This window comes from Phocoena phocoena, chromosome 5, assembly GCF_963924675.1.
Source record: "Phocoena phocoena chromosome 5, mPhoPho1.1, whole genome shotgun sequence".
NCBI classification, from domain to species: Eukaryota; Metazoa; Chordata; class Mammalia; order Artiodactyla; family Phocoenidae; genus Phocoena; species Phocoena phocoena.
Window position 1 is genome coordinate 71,628,615 of NC_089223.1, and position 27,456 is coordinate 71,656,070.

Here is a 27,456-nt window from a genome sequence, read left to right on the forward strand (position 1 = left end):
AATCAATTACACAATGATGGTCAAAATAAACTACCAATGTTTCTTGTAAGTGTTTCAAGTCCTTGTCTCATAAAATAAATAAAATATAAGTGTATTGACAAGTATTACCATATCTTGAGGAGCTTATTAAATTGCTGTTTCTAAGCATCTAGTAAAATTTTAGAAGAAAATTTCTTTGTCAAGATCTCCTTCTCTGAAATTTGAAAATAGCTTTTGAATTCTCATGACACCTGAGCCATTTCTTTAAATACTCTGTCCTCTGACTTTCATCAGTCATGTAGAGCTATGCTCTTTCTCTGGTAATAACAAGATAATTTTAAAATTTTATTTCCATTGGAAAAATGCATTTAAAATATCATTTGCACACATATTCTTTGCAGATTGCTTTCATTTATCTGGATTATGGATCTATCTCATGACTATGTAGCAGAGTTATGACATAATCTGCCTGAATGAAATTTTGAGTTGAATATATCTCATTTTTGTATTATGAACATTTTGGATGCTCTTTTCCTTCTAAGCTTTATTCTTTGAAAATATAGTTTCGGGCTTCCCTGGTGGCGCAGTGGTTGAGAGTCTGCCTGCCGATGCAGGGGACATGGGTTCGTGACCCGGTCTGGGAAGATCCCACATGCGGCAGAGTGGCTGGGCCCATGAGCCATGGCTGCTGAGCCTGCGTGTCCGGAGCCTGTGCTCCGCAATGGGAGAGGCCACAACAGTGAGAGGCCCGCGTACCACAAAAAAAAAAAAAAAAAAAAAAAATCATAACTGAGACCAGTTTCTGCCTAGAGGAGTACCCAAATATACTGCTGATCACCTGCTGCAGCTTGTTTTAAAGGAGAGAGCACGGGCTTGGTGAAGAAAATAATACTTAATACCTGTCTTCCATTTCCTCTGTAGATTCTTCTGAGCTTTGGCAATGTCAAGTTCCTTCATTTGCACTGTTCCTATAAATAAAATTTAGGATATATTTCTTATTAAACGTGCTTAACAGACATGTAAGTGTACATGGTGACAAGTTATTTTATTGTGTTTGAATGATCACAGCAACTTCCATAAATGTGTCCCATTTGTACAAAGTTTAATAATTTAGAGAAAGCATGAATTAGAAATCATTAGCTCTTTCTGTACGAAGTCTGATTATTAGCTTAACCAGTCATATACTAAATAATTATCCAGTCTACTGACTAATTTTGTTTCTGGAGATGGGCCAGGGGACATAAACAGAACTTGAATGCTTAGATGATGGAATTACAGTAGCTGTACATTTGAAAAAACAGCCTATGGCACCTGGAAATGAAAGAAACCCAGCATGCTTTTATAGCAAACACAACAACATTCAGTGTGATTTAAGAGATTATTTCTTAGAAATTGACTCAATATATTTTTGCTTCCAAACTAGAATAACTCATCATTTTTTAATGACATGTAATGGCTTACTGTGGCAATAAACTTGGCCTTCTCTTTGATATTTGTTTTTTTCTTTCTCTTTATATCCAAGTGCTGCCATGATTGTATCTCTCGTATTCCACAATTCCTCCTCCCTCTAAAAACATTTAACCCAGAAACTCACTGCCTTATTGCATCACTTTAGAACATTCTGCAGCAAATATAGTTGGAGACTCTTTTCTCTCAAACACCACAGTCATTACAAGTTTTCCCTTGTTCAAATATTTACATTTGATTTCTGTAATTTAAGTTTGTTCATTTAATCTTTCAAGTGCTTGTTGAGTACCAACTGTGTTATGAACATAGTATAGTCCTAAGGACACAAAGATGAGGACAGTTTTTTCCAGCCCATATAAAAGCTTTCAATCTCTTGTTTGCTTTTGAAAGTCTTTTATCAATTAACCCTTAATATGAGTGATCATGTCCAGAAGAGTCCACATTTAGTCACTGATGAAAGCCTTTGAAGTTGGATGTAATTTTTATCTCTAAGTATAATCCCATTTTTTATTTTGTTTTGTTTGTTTTTCTGTTTGTCTTCCATTAATACAGAGACAATTCTTAGTCAACAGATCATAAGTGCATAGTAAACTACATAGAATTAAATGTTGTCTAAGTTACATCATTTAAAAATAAAGACCATGCAAGTGTCCTAGACTTAATGCTCTGGGGAGTTATCTTGATTCATTTATTTTCTATTCAACCATATATGGAGGGGAGAAGATGGTGAATGGTGATGACACTGTTGCTTCATTTCCAATATACTTCCATCAATCTAGGAGTCTGTCACCTGGTTGGTGTTTGTAAGTTCTTGCTAAATCTATCTGCCAAGAGATCTCTTTCTCTGCTTGTTATAGATGCAATAACAATCTAATACAATCAGAGCTACCTCCTTCTTGAAGTTAACTTGTCAACATGAGGAGGCCTCAGGTTTCTTTCCCCTAGGTTTCCTGAATCGATATTGCATTACATTAATTTGTGTTTTAGTGTGTTTTTCAAGCATTTATGAGTATTTTTTCATCATCTTTAGAAAATTTTTTAATTTGTTACAGAAAACCATTTCTTGGGAAAACAGGGCAGCAACCCCAATGCCTAAGCTAGTGGAATCTCTACATTTATAGTGTAGCCTAGGGAAGATTGAGAGGCAGATTAGATTAGAAGTACATAAGGGTTCGTCAAAAAATAGTAGTTTGCATTTTGACAACTACCAGCACCACATTCTTTTTATGATTTGTGTATTATGGAAATTTTATGCATCTAAATAGAATAAAAATCTTCAACTCAAAATCTTCATCTCAGTTTTCTCATTTTATTTCCACCATTTTCATAAACATTCATCTGAAGTAAACACTGAAAATAATTATAACTATAATAAATATGAAAAATTATTGATTGAGTCATTTATTGATCTCTGATGAGTTTCTGTGGCTACTGAGACAAAACATAGAACTCTTACTCAAGAGTTTACAGTTCAGGGCTTCCCTGGTGGCGCAGTGGTTGAGAGTCCACCTGCCGATGCAGGAGACATGGGTTCGTGCCCCGGTCCGGGAAGATCCCACATGCCGCGGAGCGGCTGGGCGCGTGAGCCATGGCTGCTGAGCCTGCGCATCCGGAGCCTGTGCTCTGCAACGGGACAGGCCACAACAGTGAGAGGCCCGCGTATCGCAAAAAAAAAAAAAAAAAAAAGAGTTTACAGTTCAGTTGGAGAAATATATATTAAAAAAGCCAATGTAAAGCAGAAGATTACCATTTGAGTCTAACAACATGCTCTGGAAATATGAGTTTCTATTCAGGTATACAAAGAGAGGATAAAAGTGATGGTTACAATATGCGAGTGCAGATGGATATAATTATGTAGTTGGAGGAGAGATATAAGAAAGTAAAGATGATTCCTTAATTCCCTAAAACATCCTCCCATCAACATGCTATCCTGTTCGTTTATCATTTTCCATTTTTCTTGATAGTCAACATTCTTGATTGAATGGTTCACTTTCATTGACTTTTGTTGTTGCTTGTAACTGGATTCTTACGAATATTCAATCAGGCTCCCAACTTCAATATTTCTCTACTATTATCTCAAAATATTACCAATAACCGCCTTCTCAGAAAATCAAATAACAACCTATTATCACTCATCCTTGTCATCTTTTATATCAAAAAACTCATTTCTCCGTGTATCTGGGCATCTCATGATCTTTTAGATTTGGTCACACTGTACTCTTCTTCAGTGATAGATTTTCTTCTGTCTTCATCAAACTTCCCATGTAGCTCAAGTTTCTCTATTAATTGCCATATCATTTCACATGCTAAAACATTGCCTTCATAAAGATGACTCTAATCAGTTTTGACATCTCTCCTTAATCTAAGTCAAAATCGTGGATTATTGGAAAGCTCCAATCTCTGTGACTAATGCTATGGTCTGAATGTTTGTGTTCACCCCAATTCACATGTTGGAATTCTAATGCCCAGTATGATAGTGTTAGAAGGTGGAATCTTGGGGTGGCACTGCAGAGGAAGAAGTTTTTCTCCATTCTTCCATGTTCTTCTGGCTGGTCTAAGAATTAAGTTGACATGAGAGAGATTAGCAGGAGACAGTCAAACCGAAGCTTAATATCATGCTTACATGGGAGAGATCTAGGAGAACCAAATAACTCAACAAAATGGCTAAAATCCTCACTTTAAATACCATCTTCTGTTAAAGATAAAAAGGATGTTGGGGGTAGTGATTTGGGACTTCAGAGGGTAGGAAGACAATTGACGTGGAGGTGCAGAAGCAAATGTTAATAAAACATTGTTTGCTGGGCCCTGCAGAGACAGTGGGACACAGAGTGGACTCTGATCTTTAGGCTCTGCCTAGAATTTCCTCCACCACACTTAGCCCATATTATTTGCAGATATCTACAGATATCTCTGGTGATAGTTTTATTCTGGCAGCAGGCCCTCTATCTAAGTTCTTTAGGCAGTTCTTACCAAGTCTTTTGGCCCTTGGTTGTTTTCAGATTGAAATAATTCAAATGCCCAAAAGACATTTTGGGGTAGTTAATCTGGCTCCCCAACAGATTTACCGTGGGCTAACATGAGAGCCACGAGAGCGTAGTTGTTAGGCCATGCTCTCATGAATGGGATTAGTACTCTTATAAAAGAGATCTCACAAAACTCCCTAGTCCTTTCTTCTACATGAAGGTATAAGAGGAAGTCTGTGATCCTGAGGGGAGCTCTCATGTGACCATGCTGGCACCCTGATCTCAGACTTCCAGACTCTAGAACTGTGAGAAATAAATTTTTGTTGTTTATAAAAACCCAGTCTGTGGTATTCTGTTATAGCAGCCCAGACAGACTTAAAGAACTTACTTCCAAGACTCTCCAGATTTCTCTTGAACTTTATAAGGAGTCATTATTTACTTTAATTTTTCTTAACCATACAGAGTTCCTCAAAATGCCAATAATACCCAATATCTCCCTTATTTGTTTTTACCTTTGTTACTCTCTTCTCCTATTATATTATCAAACATAAAATCTTATACCATGAAGGCTTTTGTGAAATAATCAAAATAATAGCACTTGCACAGCTATTAAAACATTTTTTTCTGATTTCCTCTTATTAACTTTATTGCTTTTTACCTTAAACCATAGGTAACTCTTTGCTTCCCCTCTCTCTTTTACTATGAGTGGCAGAAGTGTAGAATGTTTCTAAAGCTAGACAGGTTTGCATTGAAACACATGGTCTGTATTTCCAGTTAAAAGATGTTGAACAGAGATGTTAATTTTTATCCATCTTGCCATAACTTAGGGTTCTCAAATTCAAGTGAATATTAGAATCACTTGGGTACTTTAAGATTACTGAACATAGAATTATACTTCTTGATATATCAATTTAATTGGTCTGGAATGTGGACTGGACCTGGGGATTTTTTTATTTTCCAAGGTTTTCATAATGCTACTCCAACATTGAGGACACTAATTGAAATTTAGCTCTCCATCTTTTTTCCCGAATTTTTTCACAGTACTTAGTACAATAATTGTCACATGCTTTTAATAGCTCCATAATTATTTGTTGATTGAAGGACCATGTTGTTCCATGTTGATGGTTCCCAGATGTGCCTGAAATAAGGAAAAACAAAGCCTATAACAGGGCACCTGTTAAAAAGGCATGAGAAAAATTTATATAACAGAGTTGTTGGTCACTTTAGAACAACTTATTTAGTGTTACCAAGCAAAACTGTGAAATAAAATTAAGAGTCATTCAGATTCAATTGCAATGGTTTCCAAAGTAAAGAGTAAAAAGATGAATGTTTATCTGGTAGAAAATTTTTGTTTAGTTCATAGGGACCTTTGAGGTGAAGGCAGTGTGTGTCTTTAGCAATGAGACCTTTGCTCAGTATCTGGCTTCTGAGGTTGTGTTCAAGTGTTTAACATGCATTTCTCAGGTTCTTATTATGGCAGATAACCCAAACAGAACCCAAAACACTTTCAGGAAATAAAAGCCTCAAAAATATGCAAAACTCATTTTGGCTTTCTCATTGGATGATCTAGTTCAATTCTGTTTTTATCATTTGCTTATGGAACATGTTAATACTTATGGAATTGTGTCTATATTCCATATTCTGTGCTAGGATATGTAACTAAATGATGAAGAAGATATGATCTATGCCCTCAAAATACATATAGTCTGATGGAGAAGGTAAATAAGTAAAGAAAGAAACTAAAGTAGAAAAATGCAATGTGATGAATACTAGGTATTGCATATGCACAGAGAGCAGTGAGGTCAGCCATAGAAAAGTCAGGAAAACTTCTGGCAAAAGAAAAGGCTAAAATTATCATCTCTATTCTTTCTTGTCTTTTGTGATTCTCTAATTTTACTATTCTAATGTGTCTACAAATTGAATTCTGTAAGACTACACAAATTTTCTTAGGAAGCAGTAAATGTGATGTTTACAGTGGACTAGCAATGTTAGTATGTAGCCATGGTATAGGTTAGAAAGGACCTGGGGTTGCATTATTAGAGAAAATTAAAGAAAATTTGGAGAGAAAGAAAAACAACAGTAGCAGGTTCATATTTTATTTTTCAGAAATCATAAATTTGATGGTTTGGGAAAGCGTTGGCTAAGAGCACTGAGGTATTTAAACACTGGTGATAGTGAGATCTGAATGTCTAATGAGTTGTCTAAAGCATGTTAGGAAAGACTGAATTAATAATCACAACACACATATGCACAATATACACACACAGAAATGAAAAGCAATATTGATCACATTTTAAAAATATTGATGGTAGACCCAAGTACCTTGAGAAGATTTAGAAAACATAAAAAAATAGAAAATAAAATAAATTAAAACAATGAGCAAATATAGGAATATTCCACTATTTTTTTCCCCAAGAGTCTGCTTAAACTTTGTAATTCTTGGTGGTGGAGCAAGATGTGTGCATGTTCTATTTGTTAGATTTAGAACACAACCAAATTCAGTCTAAAGCCGAGGTTCTCTAAATTTTGATAACAGAAACCCTTTATACTCTTAAAAATTGATGAGTACTCCAAAAAAATTTATTTTGGGGATTATATCTAACAATATTTACTGTATTAGAAATTAAAACTGATAAATTAAAAAGAAAAATTTTAATGGAGTTATTTAAATATAATAATAAAGCTATTATATATTAATATAATAGCATATTTTTATAAAAAAAGTATTTTTCAAACCAAAAGCAATATTGAGAAGAGTAGTATTGTATGGTATTTCTGTATATCTAATGTCTGGATTAATAGAAGACAGCTAGATTCACACACTTTCTTCTATGGTCAATGTATTTCAATATGTTTTTCTTGGTATCTGCAAATAAAATCTGGTTCCCACTGATATACAGTTAGAAAAGACAGTAATATTTTAACAGCCTTTGTTAGATAATTTGGGCTATTCTTCCTTGATATTACACCAACACTCTACATGTAGTAGTTTTTATAAGTTAGTTGCAATGGAGCTTGTGAAACTATTTTATGACATTTTCATATTATGTTACAACCAAAAATTTATTGTCCCTTTTGCAATTTGAATGACTCTTTTACCCTTGTATAATTTTGTGACAGCATTTACTGATCGTTTGGAAAATATTGGCTCACTAAGTCATGCAAGTCCTCAAAATGTCGACACGTTTCATTATACAATTTAAAATGTCACATTTGTTAATATAATCATTGAACTCATCAGAATATTGAAGCTGTCAGGCTTATGATGATGCAGCAAGTTTTCCAAAACTCTAACTTTTTCTTGAAAGCTTGAATTTTTTCATTGGCAGTAAGTCCTGTCAGTTATTTTCCTTGAAGTGACAGGCTTACTTGACTTCTTTTTGACAAAATACCTGCTCAGTACCCAAATCTGATTATCCAGTTTATCTGTCAGTTATTCTTTAAAATAAAAACGGTATCCTATGGAAAAATATGACTATTCAGGTCACAACTCAAACAACTTCAGAAGTGTATTTCCCTATACAAAGGCTACTGTCTTGATTTATGCTAAGCCACCAACAATTTCACAGATGATATTTTTCACCTCAGCGCAAATATCAATAAGATGAAAAAGGCAAATAATGTCTTACTATTATTATTAGAATAATTTTGACCTAGGAGGCCTCCTGAATATGTCTCAGAGACTCCCAGGGGTCCACTGACAACACTTTGCTCCAGACAGATATGTAATACTAACATGAAGCACAAATGCAGGGAAAAAAATATGTGTACCAAATGTACGTGCACATATGTGCATGGATTTATATATATGTGTGCTATGGACTGAATTGTGTCCCTCCAAAATTTATATGTTGAAGTCCTCCAATGTGATAGTGTTTGGAGATGGGGCCTTTGGGAAGTAATTAAGTCATGATGGCGGTGCCCCCATGATGGGATTAGTGCTCTTATAAGAAAAGGCAACTCTTTCTCTCTACTATGTGAAGATATAAGAAGGCAACAGTCCGCAACCCAGGAAGAGAGTTCTCACCAGAACCTAATTATGCTGGTACTCTGGTCTCAGACTCCCCAGCCTCCAGAATTGTGAGAAATAAATGTCTATTGTTTAAGCCACCTAATTTATATATTTTATTATAGAAGTCCGAGATGACTAATGCAACATGCATATACTCAAAGTTGTGTTATTCTCATTGATTTATAAGCATGAATCTTACTGAAAATACTAGGGATGTGTATCTGTATAGAATTTGCAAGTATTCTGAAGTATTTCATAGACGATGATTAGGAAACATCTTAACTGGCTTCTATTCAAATCCTTGTCACTGGCATAATGGGGAAATTTGTTAATGTGCACCAGAATATAAAACAAACAAATAAACAATAATTTAGAAAGAGTCCCATAGTATTGAGTGCACACCTCAATTAAGACAAAATGTAAGTAATGAGACATGGTAATTTGGTGAGCTAGGATGGAAACAGAAGAAACTAATATATAATAGAGGATGGTAAGATAGATATCTTTATCAGAAGGAGGGATATGAGATTGAATCTATTGGGAAGATAAACACAGGCAAGCATTTATTTTAAAAATAAAATTTTGAGTGTCACTATGTGCTAGACATCATTAGAGATAACAGATTACAACTGTAAACAATACTGATCTGCTCCTTGCCCTCCTAGGGTTTACAGTACAGTGAGTGCTACAGATAAGTGACAAGCATTAGTATAAAGTGAGATAGGTGGGATGTTGCTAACAGAAAACGATTATGAATGGTTATTCAAGAGTGGTAAGCTGTGGATTTTAATTGATGACATGCTAGGCCAAAATAATGATTTGGTCAAAAGTATATGAATTAGGGCTTCCCTGGTGGCGCAGTGGTTGAGTCCGCCTGCCGATGCAGGGGACACAGGTTCGTGCCCCAGTCTGGGAAGATCCCACATGCCGCGGAGCAGCTGGGCCCGTGAGCCATGGCCACTGAGCCTGCGCATCCGGAGCCTGTGCTCTGCAAAGGGAGAGGCCACAACAGTGAGAGGCCCGCGTACCGCAAAAAAAAAAAGAAAAAGTAGATGAATTAGTTAGGAAAGAACAGTGGATAAAGGCTAAGAGACAAGGAAGAAAGAAATTATTATACTCTATGTAAGAGATTACCAGCGCTCTATAAACACAGGAAGGATTGAAAAAATAGGGGCATCAATATAGCAAAGCCACAAGTTGGATTACTTAATGGAATGTGAGTTCGGGAGATATACAAGGCTGGTTTCTCTGTCAATGTCCTACTTGATCTTCTCTGCTCTAGTTGAATTTCCCTTTCTCTGCAAACCATGTTTTTTTTTTTTTGGCATGCTTGCGGGACTGCCTTCTTCAGGACCACCCTATTATGTGACTACCCATCTCATTCCTCCAACCAAAACCTAATCCTATTCACTGTGCACCATGGCTCTTTCTATCTGCCTTAATTTTGACATTTCTCACCCATGCATCATATTTGTTTATGTGCCTTAATAGAGTTTTCAAAGTGAGCTTCTGTTATATCAATGTTTTTACCAACAGCCAAACTGTTAGGACTGACATCTTGGCCTTTTAAAACTTATTTGGGGAATTCTCTATCATTCTTACCCTAGGGAAGAGAAATAATTTGGAAACATAATTAGTAGACCCCTGAATCTCTACATACACTACAGTTTTATAGGAACAGATTTTAAATGACTTTTGCAAATCATCAAAATTTTCAGTAAATGTAAACATTCTTTTTTTTTTTTTCTGAGTTGAAAACATTTCAAAGAATTGAGAGTTTATGTATCTAACAGATGGTTCAATTTGGTCTACAAAGTTCAGTGTATCTCAGGATAATTGGTTGTGGATAGCAAGGTAATGTGACTGAACTGTGATTGAGTATAACACATAAATAAAGCATACCTGTAAAACTGTTCAAAGCAATAGTTAATTGTTCCACCTGGAATGGCACAGAACAGTTGAAAGTGTTCTGATAGTACCATTTGTCTGCTAATTCACTTAACATTGGCTTTTTGCAACTTCAGATCATATTTCTGCAAACCAAACCAAGTACCTGAACTAACTCAATTCTTCCAACTCTCTAGTAAACAGATGAAATAAGCCAACCCACATCTAGACAAATTAAAAATAGACACAGGAAGCCAATTAGCTGCCTTCATAATAAGAAATAGCAATGAGAGATTACACTTATATATATATTTTTAATCGTTTTAGAAACTCTGATGCAGCACAAATATAAATCCTCATATTTTCAGATGGATTTTTGACAAATGTTAAAACAGGTTAATATCAAAATAATAATATAGAAAAGATAACTTGTAGCAGGATAACAGGACCAATGAATAACTCTAAAACTTTATAAGTATTTTAGTTGCTTTTTGTTTATTCTGTTGAATTTGAAACTTAGTCCTGTGAGATAAAGTAAATATTGTCTGTATGTTATAGATGGATAGTTGTCTCAGGTAAGTCATCTATCTAATATCACCCAGAGCTTGATGGCAGATCTGACTAAAATCCATGGATTTTTATTCCAAATAAAATGTTTTAATCTCCAGAACTCACTGACTTCTCAAAATAATAATAAAAATAATTTCAAAGGATAAGATAAAATCACCTTACCTTTTTCAAGAGTTTTAGCTAAGAGAATTTGTTGGATTCAATTGTCTAGGAAGTAAAATGAAGTAATACTGAATGGGCAAAAAGAGAAGTATTGGAAACAGAAACTGTGAAGAAAATGGTGGGAACAGTAATGATGAAGTGATCTTTGGAAGAGAGTTGAGTGCAACTTGTGAAAGCCTTATGCTAAATTTGCCAGGTCAAAATGATTTTGATTTTTATGTAGGAAATTGACTTCACTCTCTTCCAGGTTTACAGCTGCAACTCATGGCCAGTCATTTGAGCCAAGTTTGAGCTTTTGATCCTTCTACTGAAAGTGTGATTTCAATGTCCTCAAAGGAGGCAGTATGAGTAGAGTGAGCAGTGGAACAGACAGGAACAAAGGATTCAGCCTTGCCTGGGTTCCAATCTTGATAGTTGAGTGACCTTGGCTCAGTTACTTAAAACTATTGTCTCTCAGTTTTCTCAGCTATAGATTGAAAATAATAATAGAACCTACCTAATACAATGGCTGTGAATATTAAGATAATATGTGTAAAGTTTAAGAACAATGTCTGACACAGAGCAGAGAACGATAGCAGTTATTGACTTTGTACATGAAACAGAAATATCAAACTACAGTAGGGCAGCTAGCATACTTGGGTTGTAAGAAGGTCGAAGTTTGTGCAAAAGAAAATGAAGGAAAAAGATGTAGATGTGGACAGTGCAGTCTCCAGATAATAGTAGGAATGAAGGAATGAGAGGATATTTGGATACTGGGAACCTAAGAAGAAGAGGGGAAAAAAAATTGGGAAGCAGAATTCTTGCCTGGAAGACATTTAGAAAGTTGAGCTGAAGTTAAGAATTAAGTTAAGGGATATATTATTCCTTGCCCTTTTAGGGAATATTTTATGGAAGAATTCTTAATGATAAAATGTATATGTACATGCATAACACACGCATACATAGAGCTAACCAAACTGAATTCAGTAAGAAAAAATGTAAATCAATTGATATCCTACCTGCACAGATTTCTCAAGTGTCTGCCCCTCCCTACAACCTCTTTTCTCAAATTTCAGTTTTTCGGGGTTTTTAAAAATTATAATGTATCATTGTAACTATCCACATAAGAAGAATAATGAAATCAGGTTGATTTAAAGAAAATTAGCTCAAGCATTAAATTTGTGAGGTATTATCAACATTGTTTTTTAAATGTGAAATTATAGATTAATTAATGAGTCTATTAAAGACCTAGCTCCAAAAATTGGAGTTTCATTCTTCTCTTAAGATCAGCCTATGATACAGATGATGGCTAAAGAAGAATCTTGAAATATTTTACTTTTTAAAAAATGGACTTGATTATTAATGTGAAGGATTTGAATCAAAGTCAGTGGTACTTATTCGTTTGTAAGGACTACAGTTTCCATTAATTATCACTGCTTTTCAGAAGGTGGTTTTTATAATTGGAACCAGCGGCTACTGTTAGGTCATTTATTCTGATGAAATGTAACTTTGTTCAATTATAACAACCCATAGAAAGGAGTGTTTCAATTAAATTATATTCTCATCACATACACAGTAAAATTAAGTTCAGTTCCTTCTCTGCAGCATCTACATTTAAAAGATCAATTTTTTTTTGTGGCCTCTCCCGTTGCGGAGCACAGGATCCGGACGCGCAGGCTCGCGGGCCCAGCCGCTCCGCGGCATAGTGGGATTTTTCCGGACCTGGGCACGAACCCATGTCCCTTGCATCGGCAGGAGGATTCTCAACCACTGCGCCACCAGGGAAGCCCAAAAAGCTCAATTCTGAATGACCTTCTCCTTTTCATTCTCCTCCACTTCACTCCTCCTGGCTTTTGACCTCTGGGTCTTGGAACCATGCCAGATGTATTGATAGCTTTGATCTCATTAACATGTTTAGCATTTCTTTTTTTTTTTTTTCTGTTCCCATCTAGTTAAAATAGATTAGTACTCATAGATATTAAGTTACAAAGCCCAAGTCAGTGCACTAAGATATTGTAAGTCAAGGTAGGCATTTAATTCTTGCTTTCATTTAAATAATTATTTAAAGATTGGAACAAAAGGACCTTGAGAGGTTATTTAGTCTGTCTCTTACATCTTAGGCAAAGTTATTCCTAAAATAGGTGCATGATAATCTTTTTCACTCCTACAGTATCCCCAGAAAGGGAGTTTAAACTCTACCTTGGCATCTTTTTCTAGTCTATAAAAACACTCAATATTGCCTTAGTCTCAGACTTAAATTTCTAATTTCATTTTATCACTTCTTTATCTTTAGAAGAAGTAATTGAATGATTTTCTCTGCAATAATCTCATATCCTTTCAACTATTTTCTTTCCTTCTACTTCCTCTTTTGCATTCTGAATTCCACTGCAAGAGTTACTTGTACAGATACAGTGATAAATTTCAATAATATACCAGTGCCAAAGATGCAAAAAATAACCTGACTGACAAATAAGTATTTAATCCCTAGTTGCACTCTGCTTTCCTAGTGGTTAAAAACATTTCTTACATTCTTACAAACTCAAGAGAGCTGGGTTGGATGAAATGGTGATAATTAAAATGCATACTTTATAAAATATATATGTCAAACCTTTGACTCTTTGAGTGTTATGCTCCCTTTCTCACATCTCTAATCACTAAAAACTTTGTGTGAAAGTTAATTTAAAGCAAATATTAAGAAAACATATTTGTGGCAACTAACCTCAACCTAGGTTTGAGAAAGTCAGAATGGGAAAAAGATGATATTTGAGGATAGTTTTTATATTTAAATAAGAGAGACATTTTCTTGTGCACTCTCTGTAGTTTAACTCTTTTTCTTCTACTAATTTCTAGAGTCATACTTATTATTTCTTATAACGACTCCATGCTATCCAGCCTAGTAGCCATCCAAAGTTGTCACTGTCCCTTGAGAGACAGAGTTAAATTGTGATGCAATGGTAATTTTTGAATTTCAAAGTATTGTCTAAATCTTCTCCAATTCCACTTTTGAATAAAAAAAATTTATTTCAGGGCTCAGTCAGTATTGGCAGTGATGGAAATGACCAGTCTTTAAGACTCATCAAAGCCTAATTGTCTACATGAAATTTTCCACACCATGGAAGACAGGCTATATACTGGCCAAACCTGACTCAGAGAAACTTGCAAAATGTTATAAGGAATTCCAAATATACTAACTTTCATATTTCATCAACCCCTTACATACTTCGGTATAACTTCATAGTTTAACAAACAAAAATAAAAAACCTTGGGGCATAAGCAGAGAAAACCTTACCTACAGGGTCAGACTGTTGTGCCTGCCTCCATCCTTTGTCCAGCCTTATCTCAGATTCTATTTTCACCTCATAGATTTTAGAATTTTGTGCTTTTTAGGATCCAGACATTAAAAAGGAGGATACTGAGCTTTATTAAGTATCTTGATACTCTATGCCACGCCTGGAAAAATCCGCTGAATGTGTACAATTTTCACAGATTTATCAAATAGTCCAAGGTTGGGAACTGTGTGTTCTATTTAATTGGCTGGAAAGGAAAGTAACTATAGCTGGGATTTCAAAGTCATGTAGCTTTACAGGTCAGCAAATAAGTAAAGGAAAAAGTTTGACTTAGTTTTCAGATATCTGTATAATTAAGACCAGAATAACTCAACAGCTAGGAACTCTTAGGAGACTGCTTTTCTCAGTCTTAAACTGGGACTGGCAGCTGACTTATTGGGAAAATAAAGGGAAAAATGTTAAAGGATAAAAACATCCATGTGCAAATTATTCAACTACTTGGTCTACAGAAGCATTTACTGTATTTGTCCAAGTAAGATTTATTTCTATTTCATATTCCCTTAATATTTTTCCAAGAAACTTTTACTTATATATTTGTAAAATATGTTGAACCAAGTATACTATAAATATTTAATTCAATTTAAAGGATGAGTATCTAGTAAATTCATATATAAGTAATGTGTTACAAAATAAATTATACTTTTCATATTTCAGGACATTGTGCTTTAAAATAAACAAATGCTAAAACATTAAAGCATTCAGGTTTTTTTATTAGTTGTCAGAAAAATTTATACCTGTAAGAATTAAGAGTTTTATGATTTGCATAGTTGGAATTCAATAAGCATGTTTAAGTGATTTTTAAAAACTGGTGGTTAAGCAAATATTCAAGTTTTACATAGAATTGAACAGAATCTTCACATCTGAACATACAGCTTTAAAATAATTTACAGATATATTTTTACCAATATATGCTATCTCAAATTTTATTTCCTTAGGATTCTCTTTTATGAAAGAAATGAACATCTGAAGAGTTGTTTGTGCTTTTTATTAATTTAATTGGAGACAAAGACAATGGTATTTTGATGAACTTGTTTCCGTAATGTGGATAATGATAACATCTTTGCATACATAAAATTTTTTTGAAAAATAGTCAAACAGGCTCACCAACACCTTTTAAGATTAAAATTAAATTTAGCTGTCAAATAATCTAAATTGCTTAGAAAACTGGATTTATGGCAGACTAACAAGCAGGTCATATGTGAATTTCATATACTGCTTCTTGAAGTTGTAAATTGAAGAAAACTTATTCAAACTGCTTGAGGGAAATATATTATTCTGTTTATGTTAAAAGCTGTGAGCAAGAAAACTTAATGGAAATTGGGTGCATTGCTATATTCCTTCAAGCTCCTTTAGTTACAGAGCTGAAGAGATATTTAATTTTAAGTTCTAATAAGAATATCCATGTGACAAAAGAAAACTAACTTTTTAAAAGAAGTTCTGACATATTTAGGGAATAAAGGGAAATAGAAGACAAAAGCAAGGGAGATATGTCTTTCTGGATTCCTTTTTTCTTTTTTTTCCTGGGAAGGTTTTTGCCATTTTTTAAAAAAATTTTATTTATTTTTTATACAGTAGGTTCTTATTAGTTATCTATTTTATACATATTAGTGTATACATGTCAATCCCAATCTCCCAGTTCTTCCCACCACCACCAACCCCCACCACTTTCCCTGCCTGGTGTCCATACGTTTGTTCTCTACGTGTGTGTCTCTATTTCTGCCCTGCAAACCAGTTCATCTGTACCATTTTTTTAGGTTCCACACGTAGGCGCTAATATGCGATATTTGTTTTTCTCTTTCTGACTTACTTCACTCTGTATGACAGTCTCTAGATCCATCCATGTCTCTACAAATGACATAATTTCATTCCCTTTCATGGCTGAGTAATATCCCATTGTATATATGTACCACAACTTCTTTATCCATTCATCTGTTGATGGGCATTTAGGTTGCTTCCATGACCTGGCTATTGTAAATAATGCTGCAATGAACATTGGGGTGCATGTGTCTTTAGAATTATGGTTTTCTCTGGATATATGCCAGTAGTGGGATTGCTGGGTCATATGGTAATTCTATTTTTAGTTTTTTTAAGGAACCTCCATACTGTTCCCCATAGTGGCTGTATCAATTTACATTCTCACCAACAGTGCAAGAGGGTTCCCTTTTCTCCACACCCTCTCCAGCATTTCTTGTTTGTAGATTTTCTGATGATGCCCATTCTAACTGGTGTGAGATGATACCGCATTGTAGTTTTGATTTGCATTTCTCTAATAATTAGTGATGTTGGGCAGATTTCATGTGCTTCTTGGCCATCTGTATGTCTTCTTTGGAGAAATATCTATTTAGGTCTTCTGCCCATTTTTGGATTGGGTTGTTTGTTTTTTTAGTATTGAGCTGCATGAGCTGTTTATAAATTTTGGAGATTAATCCTTTGTCTGCTGATTCGTTTGCAAATATTTTCTCCCATCCTGAGGGTTGTCTTTTCGTCTTGTTTGTAGTTTCCTTTGCTTTGCAAAAGGTTTTAAGTTTCCTTAGGTCTCATTTGTGTATTTTTGTTTTTATTTCTGTTACTCTGGGAGGTGGATCAGAAAAGATCTTGCTGTGATTTATGTCAAAGAATGTTCTTCCTATGTTTTCCTCTTTTTCTGGATTCTTAAAAAAATGTGACTATTTACCTTATAATTTACAAAATTGTAGGATCTAATCAAATGTTTCATATGAGATACTGAAATGTTTAAGTCACTAGAATTGTTTTCATTGCCAAAAGAATTAACCAATTAATGAGCACTTCTATGTCATCTCCTCCACGAATATAATAATGACCCACATGACAGGAGCTGGCCTTACTGATGAATAGCAATTCTCCTGCTAGGGACAAAGGGAGGAGGAGCATTGGCCAGGGGTGATAATCTGAAGAAAGAACACTGATAGATGACCCAGGATGGGAGTATAAGAGATGCCTCAGTATGGAACCTGAAACTAGAACGCAGTCAGATCCTCTTGACTGGCTTAGATAGCTGCTGACTCCAGAACTGATCATCTCCTACTCAGTGGAAGTAAATGCAGAGAAACAAAAATTGTTTTACTTATGATGTTTCTTTTAAAAATACATAAATTGTTACTCGATAATAATGTTAATGGGTAACATTAAAATTTAGAGTCTTGCATATTTAATGCTTTAGGATTTAGTCATAGCCATAGCAAGTCTGGTACAGAAAGAGCATCCCTTATAAATGAGAATGACTTGGACACTGTAGTCAAAGTGAGTCATACAAAAGAGTATTGCTAATGCCCAAGATAATTAGGTCCTGGCAGACAACAATGGAGCAGCCTATGAAAGCAAGAAAACAAAACAACAACAATAAAACAAAACTCTACAAAAGTCAAAAAATCTTTAGATACAGAAGTTATTTGTGCAACTAACCATGTTATCCCCAAGGCCTATCTGGAAGAATCATGTGTTTTAAGAGAAGGGAGGTTTAACAAGAGAAAGAGGAACTGCACATGGAGCTTGCACAGCCAAAAACTTGAGTGCTCTTTAACCCTGGCCACTTGAATGAAACGTAATGGGTGCATTTTCGTTAATCCATAATTTATCTTAGAGCAATTGTTTCCTTAGAGTGGCTTGATATGTCAAGTATTATTATTTATGTTATTTTCCAAGTGACTTTTAATTCAATTCAATTTCTTCTCATCCTTTCTACTAAAAGAAATTCTGAGTGCATTCCTTTTCAAGAATATAATCATCTGGATTTCTATGTTTATCTCTCTACCACACTTTCTCCATGTTTACCTGGAGTCAGTTCGTTAAGATTTCATACAAAGATTTTTTTTTTTCTCAGTCTTGACATTCATCTGCCTTTCTGTATCATGGGTTCTCATGGTGGCTGATACTACATTAGCATGCCATTCTCAGATTTTCAATGTGCTCAACTTAATTTTCAACGTAAAGACACATCAAACTTACTATGAAGCTTACTGCATTCAAAATAGAACTTTTACAATACCCTTTGCTTTTTAAATACAAATAACTTTTAAAAAGGAAGGATTTTGCATAATTAAAGCTTTAATAAACTTATAGGTGATTTATTAGATCCTATTAATCCCAAGCTTGGAGAAAAATGCAGAAAATCCTCTTAGTTTTAGGCTGGTATAACCTGCTTTTCTCTTTCTGTTCTATTTCCTACTGTATCACCTATGTGTTAGTCACCTGTACACAAAGAGAGAGCTTTCCAGAATCTTAAAACTATACAATTTTGGTAAATAACTGGAATACATATTCTCTGTTTGGCATTTTAGATTCCGTAAGAATGGCAACTATTTTTTCATGTTTCTACAAGATCATCTTTTGACACTGAAAAACTGTTTGATGACAAAAGAGAAACTGTATACTTTGTAAGCCAGAGAAGACTATCCAGATGGTAAATGACACTGAGTGTTTTACCAGCAGATTGTCTTTCTCTGACTGGAGGCCAACAAAATGTACTTTGAGAATTCTAGGCATTAAGCAGTGAAGAAGGGCTAGGAAGACAGACTGTCATTGACTAAGTATCAGAGGACTCTTCACCCAGAAGAGCTCATTGCTAAAGGACTTTTTGATTGTACTCTCATAAACCTTAAATACAGCTTTAAACATTGGAAATGTACTGAACAGAAGTTAAGATCCATAGATTAAAAATGAATTACATAAAAAAATCTTTAAAAGCATTTAGAACAAGTTATTCTATTACAGATATGGATTAGGTTTCGGGTGACAATACAGAAATTTCCCAACGTTGTTTCAGTTCTATGTTTTTGTCATCAATCACTTTAGTTTCCAGTCTGCATTTAAAAGAAAACTAATAGAAGATAATTTCATTTTCATGATACTATAGGAACAGTTTTCTGTCACTTACTAGCTGAGTAAACTTTTCAAACTATTGAAACTTATCAGAGTACCTTAATTTCTTTGAATCAATTTCCTAGTATGTAAAGGTGAGAGAAGATCAGGAGACCACTTGAGGCCAGATTAAAGGAGTACAGGCCCTGTACACACTTTAATCCTATCAGCAACCCCACCCTTGAACCATTGCTAGCAAACTCCTTACCTAACTCCCTTGGGTTGGGACACACAGTTTCAAGGACAAGAGCCCACTGTGTCCCTCTTTGCCTGGTAAAACAATAAAGCAATTCTTTTCTACTTCACCCAAAACTCTGTCTCTTGAGATTCGATTTGGCACTGGTGCACTGAAGCTGAGCTTTCGGCATCAGCTTCAAACAACCAAAATTTATCCTCACAGTTCAAGAGGCTGGAAGTCCAAAAATCTAGGTGTCAGCCAGGTTGTTTCTTTGTGGGAACTCTATAGGAAAATCTTTCTGAATCAGTTCAGGGTGCTATAATAACACCGTAGTCTGAGTGTTTTAAATAAAAAACATTTATTTCTCACAGTTCTGGAGGCTGGAAAGCCCAAAATCAAGGCGCCAGCAGATTCATTTCTGATGAGAGCCCTCTTCCTGGTTTGCAGATGACTGTTTTCTCATTGTATCCTCACATGGCAGAGAGAGCTCTGGTCTCTTTCTCTTCTTATAGATACATGAATCCCATCATTTGGGTCTTACTCTGTTGACCTCATCTAAATCCAATTACTTCTCTAAGACCTTACCTCCTAATACCATCTCACTGCGGGTTAGGGTTTCAACATGAATTTGGGGGGCACACAAATGTGCAGCCCGTAACATTTCACTGTGACCCCCCCAAATTTATATCCTTCTCAGATGCAGAATGCATTCATTTCATCTTAATGGCACACAAAGTCTTAATTCATTCTAGTATTAACTCTAAAGTCTAAAGTCCAAAGTCTTACCTAAATATAATCTAAATCATATATGGGTGCAACATGAGATGTGATTCATCCTGAGACAAAATTTCTCTCCAGTTGTGAACCTATGAAGCCAAACAATTTATGTACTTCCAAAACACAGTGGTGGGCCAGGCACAGGATAGACATTCTCTTTCCAAAAGGGGGAAATCAGAGAGAAGGAGAGAGTAAAGAGATCCAAGCAAGGGGAAAACCTAGCATGGTAAATCCCATGAGATTTTAAGTCTCAAGAAGCCAAGGCTCTTTGGCTTGATGCTCTGCCCTCCAGGCCCACTGGGCTGCTAATGTCAGCCCCAAACTTTGACTGACCACTGCCCATGTTGCCACCCTCTGCCAGGCCCCAGCCATGCTGCAGCAGCCCCGGTGTGATCACACTCCCACAGCTTCTGTTGCAGGTCATCTTCCGTGTTGAAATCTAGGCAGTGGCCTTGATTTCTGAATCACTTTCAGGGACATTTTACTCTTTTCTTGAAGAAAACCACAAGTTTACAGCTGAATAGCTTCACTGACAGTTCATGGGGAATCTGACAGCCTTCCATTATTCTGTCTCATCTCCTTCCTCTTCTGTTCAAACTGGCAGTTTTCCTGCTGGAGTGGCTGATTAAGTCTACGGGTCACAGTCATACTAATCTCGTTATCAAATGTTTGCTCCTTATCAAATGTTTGCTCTTTAGAGCATTCTTTCTCATTGTTTGCAATATGTACAGACTGAGAATTTTCCAAACTTTTAAGTTCTAGTTCCTTTTGCTTAACAATTTTCCCCCCCATTTCATCTGTCTCTTTTTGCATTTTTACCATAAGTAGTCAGAAGGAACCAAGCCACTCCTTCAACATTTTGCTTAGAAATCTCCTCAGCCAAGTAACCAAATGCATCAAGCCCTTCATGACACAACCAAGCCAAAGAGCTGGAGAAGAAATGATTTATTACTTGTGGCAAGTAAGGAAAACACCAGGGATCTTTCCCAAAGCAGTGCCTCCCCAACAGCAAAATTGGGAAAATTTTAAGCTAAGGTTATGTGCATATTCATGAAGGGGTTTGGGTGGTCCAAGCTTTAGTTGGTTGAAGTCAAGAGGGTGAGAAAAGATCAACATCATCATTCCTTAAGTTCCAGTTGATCTGGTGACTGAGCATTTCAGGCTAATCTTTTTTTTTTTTTTTTTGCGTACGCGGGCCTCTCACTGTTGTGGCCTCTCCCGTTACGGAGCACAGGCTCACGGACGTGCAGGCTCAGTGGCCATAGCTCACGGGACCAGCCGCGTGCAGGCTCAGTGGCCATAGCTCACGGGACCAGCCGCGTGCAGGCTCAGTGGTCATAGCTCACAGGACCAGCCGCTCCGCGACATGTGGGATCCTCCCGGACTGGGGCACGAACCCGCGACCCCTGCATTGGCAGGCGGACTCTCAACCACTGCGCCACCAGGGAAGCCCCAGGCTAATCTTTACTATTGGAACAGAACTGGGAGTCTTTACAACTGATATATTATCTTTGCTATATTGTAACAGTCATTGGTTTCTGCATTCTTTTGTTTCACTTAAGATCGTGAATTACTGAGACCTGTTCAAGGGCAAGAATTGTGGCCAGGCTTAGATCACAATATGACTTAGGCCAGAAAAGCCGTGCCTGGTTCTCTTTCTCTGGGGAACCCCTTCCTTATTTGGTTACAATGTTAATTTCTGCCTGAGATCTTGTCACAATGGCCATTATTGTCAATATTTCTACCAACATTCTATTCATGATTATTTTTGTATTCTTTGAGAAGATAGAGGCTTTCTCTCCAGTTCTATTCTTTTCTTTGTGAGTCCTCACTGGAATCACTGTTAAAAGTCCCTTCATAGCGATCTCAGCATTTTTTAGCACGTACCTTAACCTATTGAATCCTCTACCCATTACCCAGTTTCAAAGCTGCTTCCACTTTTTTATGTATTTGATACACAACACCCTACTTCTCAGTACCAATTTCTGTCTTAGTCAGTTTGGACTGCTGTAACAGAACACCATAAACTGGCTGTATTAAACAACAAACATTTATTTCCCACTGTTCTAGACACTGTGAAGTCCAAGTTCAAGGGGCCAGCAAATTCTGTGTCTTGTGATATACCACAATCATAAGATTATTTTTTAGGATAGACAAGGAAATATTATATAAAATCTATCTTCTCTGCCTCATTTCAGGAAAGTTTCTTAAATGTGAATTAGTTAAACCAATTATTCCGATATGAGCTAAAATCCTTTGTGAGCTTTTCAATATCAGATTCATCTTCAGATCACACACAAAATAGTCTTTTAGCCAAGGCATTCATATGAATAATTTCTGGATATTCCTATAATGCAACTGAAATAAAATATCAATTATGAATTATTTGGGGGAAGAGGGAGGAGACTGGCTCTCAAGGGCACAAGGAGCCTTTCTGGAGTGATAGAAAGGTGTGGATTATGACTGTGGGGTGGTTACATGACTCTATATACTTTTTAAAAACTTATCAAATTGTACACCCAGAACTAGTGAATTTTATTTCATAAATTATACATTAATAAGCTAATTTTTAAAGAGGCTTGTTAGTTTTTGCTGATGACCCAAGGACATATTTAATTTGCCTAATCTCTGATCTTGACTCATATAATAGCACCAGAGCTGGCCTGATAATTTATGTTTGCTCTGTATATATGCCTGCTCTTGATTGGAGTAAGCAGTTAGTCTTTCAATAACACATGTCATTTTCTGAGTAAGTACAGCGCAAACACACTAAAGCACCGTCTGTGAGATACACCATTGGTAAGAAACAGTGCACCTGGACTCCAATAACTGACTTTTGGGCAGCCTTCTTATACTGAAAAGTCCAATCTGAAAAAAATGTCCTTCGGCTGGTAATGAAGGATCTTAGTCCTAAATATCTTTTTAAAGAAACTGGTGTTTCTTAAAATTACTCATAATATTGAAGTGTCTCTATAAAAATTTTAATTTATTTCTTATTTTTACATAAGAGTGATAGTGTCTTAACTCAGTGGGGAGCATAAGAGAAACATCAATAAAATAGCATGAAAAAGTGGTAGTTTATAATTTATATAATTTTTTCTTCTATCACTCAGTTAATCTTATTAACCTAGAGAATATTGGACATCTTGAATTCATCAGAATCTCCAGAGGGACAACATATGAAATTGTACATGATTAACTCCAATTATTTTTCAATAAACTAATATAATAGGACATCTGCCATAGCATCCTCGATGGTGATCTGACAATCAGCTTGAATAATGGTAAGTTATTCTTAGAAACTGAATGTTTGTGTCCCCCTAAAATTCATATGATGAAATCCTAACACCCAATATGATGGTATTAGGAGGTGAGGCCTTTGGGAGGTAATGAGGCCATGAGGGTGGAGCCTTCATGAATGGGATTGGTGTTCTGATAAGATGAGAAAGGAAAATGATGACCTCTCCCTTCATCATGTGAGAATACAATAAGACAGCCCTCTGAAACTCATAATGTCTCACCAGACATTAGATCTGCTGCCATTTTGATCTTGGACTTGTCATGCTCCAGAACTGTGAAAAATAATTTTCCATTGTTTAACCTGTTCAGGCATGGTATGACTAAGACAGTTGCACAAAGGACTTCCCCTTCACCAGGGCATTAAGAAGATGTGTAAGCCCTCAGTCTTGGTGCTACTTTATATTCACAGCGCTTTGGTAATTTTCATAAATATTAGATTTTTGTGCCAAAAGCATGGGTGTATCCAATTGACTTTTCAAGATTAATTTAAAAGAAAGCATGTTTACTTCGACTCATAAACTCTTCTTCAAATGTGATCTACAATACAAGGTTTATTTCCTGCCTATAATTGTTTTGGTTCAATGACTAAATTCTATTTAATTTGAATCTGTGAATACTGATACCTCAAAATACACCTTGGGAAGTCTGAAACAACTTTCTGTAGATAGTTTAATCTAGTAAGACTGTCCTTATAAAGTGATTTCTAGTGATACAAAGCAAATCTTTCCAAAGAGTTCATTAGATTTGAACACAGATAGAAGATTCTGGATTAAAAACTTGTATTGCAATGCTATTGCATCATTTCTAGCCTGTCAAATGTTTTAACAAACAACTATTCAAAGAGAGGCCATAACATAACACACTCCAGCAATAGCGGCAAATTTATATTTACTATTCTTATGATTGTCACAGTCCTTGAATATAAGAATAGAACCTTAGTGTTGGTTGTCAGAAATCCTATTCAAATTTCTAGAGGGGAAAAACATCTGCTGTTTTAAATGGCTCTAATATTGTATAGTTGATTGAAAGTTAATTAAGTTTTGAGAATAATGCCAATGTAGTCTTATTGCATAATGCATTTTCTTGAGCCAATCAAAGTCAAGTTCTTTTGGTCCTGAATTCTATTGAAAGTTCTATTAATTACAAAGCAGTGCATCATAGAACAATCCTGATGTGTGGTAGTGAAGACAAAGTTCTGGTATGTAGAGATTTGTACTTAACTTCCTTCAAATTACAAAGAAGAGACATAGGTTTTGGTTACCTCTGTTGATGATATTTTATTGTAAAACATAGAGAAGTTAAAAAACAGAAGGGACTTAGCAGATTCAACAAGTGTAACATCTCTCATAGATATCCATATTAAATGGGAATTCCAGTGACTCAGCGGCAACACCTATGAGCCTGTCATGCACCCATCATGTACCATCCTTACTCTACTGACACTTCTTTGCTCGTGAATCAGCTTGTCTCTGGCTCTTTTTTCTCTGCCTCTTCTTCTCCTGCCCTTTCAGTAGCTTCTGCTTCTCTGCTACCAAAATTTACCTCTCTGTGACCTGGGAGGTCACAGGACCCTTTCACGGAAGACATCAGCAAAGCTCCACAAAGACAAGTATCCTTAGTCTGTTTGGGCTGCTATAAAAAAAAAATACCACTCCTAAACAGAAACTAATTTCTCACATTTCTGGAGGCTGGGAAGTCCAAGATCAAGACATTAGCATGGTTGCCTCTGGTGAGAGTCCTCTTCCTTGTTCATAGCTGGGGCCTGCTCCCTGTGTTCTCACACGTGGAAGGGGCTAGTGAGCTCTCTCGAGTCTCTTTTATAAGGGCACTCATTTCATTCATAAGGGCTCCACTCTCATGATCTAAGCATCTCCCAAATGTCACACCTTCTAACACCATCATCTTGGGAGTTAAGATTTCAACATATGAATTTTGGGGGGACACAAACATTTAAACCATAGCAGCAATTTATTTCCAGTATATAGCACTTATAGGCGACTGACAGATTGGGAGAGAAATATTTTCAATAAATAAAAATATTATGGAATAATATTTAAAATAGAAAACAACAACAAAAATGACAGAAAAGCCAGTATAAAAGGGGAAAGAGGATATAAAAGCCAGGATTTTTAGGAGAAATGCACATGACTAGTCTTACTAGTAATTAGAGAAAGTAAAACTAAAATAACTAGATAGGACTCCTCACCCATTAGATTGACATAAAGATAATTTTTTTAAAAAGCTTGATAATACCAACTATTGATGAGAAAGTAGGATAATAGTAATTCACATGCACTGCTGGCAAGAGTATAATATACTGAAGGCATTTTATAATGAAATCTCACAGTAGTTAAAGAAATTGACTATATGTAAATTCCATCATTCACCAAGCCAACTCCTGGCTATGGGTACCAGAGGCAATTCTGACCAGGTCTACTAGGGAGTTCATGTGAGGCTATCCATCATTATGACATTTCAGTAGTTGAGATTTAAATCCATCTAGGTATCTGTCAATAGGCAGTGGATGAATAAAATTTGGTAGATGCATAACATTGAGTAGATGCAGGGGAAACTATTCGAAACAGTCAAATATGAAGCAAAACCGATTAAACAATTTCTCTTCCTTATTATTATTTCCTCAGAATTGAAGCATAAAATGTTGCTTGGCCCTTAAAATATTATTTAATGTCATAAAGGGCAAGCATATTGAAATAATTTTTTAAAAACAACCTTCATTCCCTTTTAGTGGCACAAATGCCCCCTAATATTCTGAACTTCAAATCTAGATTCACCAGAAAAAATGCAACTGTATAACATATGCCATTGCTGTGAAATTTACTTTTTGTCTGAGTCTAAAAATTATTTCATAGGCACTCAACCCATTTTGATGACTAATCTGTTGTACCAAATACACACTTAGAGCACATATTCATTTATTTTAGTCTTATTTTTCTAAAAAATGATGGAATTTGGTTTTGTAATAATTTACCTGAAATACAAAATATTGTAAGTGGCTTTTCTCAAATGCATTTATGTTACCCACTGGACCCAAAGCTTCAAGTCAGGAATCCCTTGGACCATGTAGGTTCAATAATCATGAGGCTGTATATAGCTGTGAAATGTATGCAAACAAGGTGGCCAATTTCACACTTGCACAGCTCCATTGTAAAGAAGCACTTGCCCACATTTGTTTAATAGTTCATCCTTCAGTCATACTAGTCAGAGGAAGTTATTCGATATATAGAAAGTGATATACCATAGATTATTCCAAAGTAGCTCTGTATGGCAAAATTGTAAAGTAGAAAACAATAGGTCTCTTCTTTCTAGATTTGTCATCCCTTCCCACATTCTGATGCCTCTAACACCATCTGATTCACTTGCCCTGTTTATTCCCTTTGGCATTTTTGACCCATCTCACTTTTTTAAAAAAATATTTTTAATTTTAGGTCTGAGTAGGCCATGGGAAAAGATAGAATAGAAAGGCTTGAAACTCATACATCAGTTTATTTCTACTTAGGTACAGATCATAAGGCATAGGACTGATGTAGGTTATGGGAGGAATTCAAGATATGGTGGTAGATGGGCCTAACTAGTTTGATAACAGCTGACAGGTGGTCACTGAGTGGATGATTACCCTCTGGAAAGTCCAGCAAAGAAGGGGTATGTCCCATGAGTTGAAGGACAATGGATTAACAAATCTGTGGTTTGCAAATCCAGGAGTAGGCCATGTACAGAGGGTCAGGTCAGCAAGCTAGCAGTCAACTTTCAAAAAGTCTGAGAAACAGGGTCTAAGTCATAAGGCTAGAGATCAGTGGAGAATTCTAGCCCTGAGAAACTGAGGAACTAAGGAAACATGGCAATCTTAGAATAGGACTGACCAGGGCTTCCCTGGTGGCGCAGTGGTTGAGAGTCCACCTGCCGATGCAGGGGACACGGGTCCGTGCCCTGGTCCGGGAA